Here is a 1,536-nt window from a genome sequence, read left to right as displayed (position 1 = left end):
TTGCATCAGGATAAGGCAGTGCTGCGAACTTCTTTTGAATTTTTTATCTAAGGTTGTGAATTCTAACAACATTAGTAGAGAAATTGTGGTTCCTTCATTATGTCCTAATCCTATGAATTCTAAGGAGAAATCATTGCATTCTTTGGATGCTGTTAGAGCTTTGTAATATTATGTTGAAGCTACTAAGTCTTTCCGAAAGACTTCTAGTCTATTTGTCATCTTTTCCGGTTCTAGAAAAGACCAGAAAGCTTCTGCCATTTCTTTGGCATCTTGGTTGAAATCTTTATTTCATCATGCCTATGTTGAGTCGGGTAACACTCCGCCTCAAAGGATTACAGCTCATTCTACTAGGTCAGTTTCTACTTCCTGGGCGTTTAGGAATGAAGCTTCGGTTGATCAGATTTGCAAAGCAGCAACTTGGTCCTCTTTGCATACTTTTATTCAATTCTACCATTTTGATGTGTTTTCTTCTTCTGAAGCAGTTTTTGGTAGAAACGTACTTCAGGCAGTGGTTTCAGTTTGAATCTTCTGCTTATGTTTTTTCATTAAAATTTTATTCTGGGTGTGGATTATTTTCAGCAGGAATTGGCTGTCTTTATTTTATCCCTCCCTCTCTAGTGACTCTTGTGTGGAAAGATCCACATCTTGGGTAATCATTATCCCATACGTCACTAGCTCATGGACTCTTGCTAATTACATGAAAGAAAACATAATTTATGTAAGAACTTACCTGATAAATTCATTTCTTTCATATTAGCAAGAGTCCATGAGGCCCGCCCTTTTTTGTGGTGGTTTTGATTTTTTTGTATAAAGCACAATTATTCCAATTCCTTATTTTATATGCTTTCGCACTTTTTTCTTATCACCCCACTTCTTGGCTATTCGTTAAACTGAATTGTGGGTGTGGTGAGGGGTGTATTTATAGGCATTTTAAGGTTTGGGAAACTTTGCCCCTCCTGGTAGGAATGTATATACCATACGTCACTAGCTCATGGACTCTTGCTAATATGAAAGAAATGAATTTATCAGGTAAGTTCTTACATAAATTATGTTTTTATTATGACACTCTAAGCTATGGTTGGGCACTTTATATGTAAAGTTCTAAATATATGTCTTTAAACTTATATTTGCCATGATTCAGGATAATCAGTATTCCTTATTTTCAGACAGTCAGTTTCATTATTGGGATAATGCATATGATATATTTTTTTTCTTACCTTAAAATAATTTTTTCAATTGACCTTTTTTCCCTGTGGGCTGTTAGGCTCGCGGGGGCTGAAAATGCTTCAATTTATTGCATCATTCTTGGCGCTGACTTTTTTGGCGCAAAATTTTTTTTGTCATTTCCGGCGCCCTAATTGATGCCGGAAGTTGTGCATGGTTGCTTCATTTTTGACGTTCAGACGTTTTTTTGCGCCAAAATTGTGGGCGTCATTTTTTTCGACGTTACAGGATGTGGCGTCACACTTGGCGCCAAAAAATATGGGCGTTGTACTTGGTGCCAATAATGTGGGCGTCATTTTTGGCGCCAAAAAA

This window comes from Bombina bombina, chromosome 6, assembly GCF_027579735.1.
Source record: "Bombina bombina isolate aBomBom1 chromosome 6, aBomBom1.pri, whole genome shotgun sequence".
NCBI classification, from domain to species: domain Eukaryota; kingdom Metazoa; phylum Chordata; class Amphibia; order Anura; family Bombinatoridae; genus Bombina; species Bombina bombina.
The sequence above is the reverse complement of the archived record's forward strand: the minus strand, read 5'-3'. Positions refer to the sequence as shown.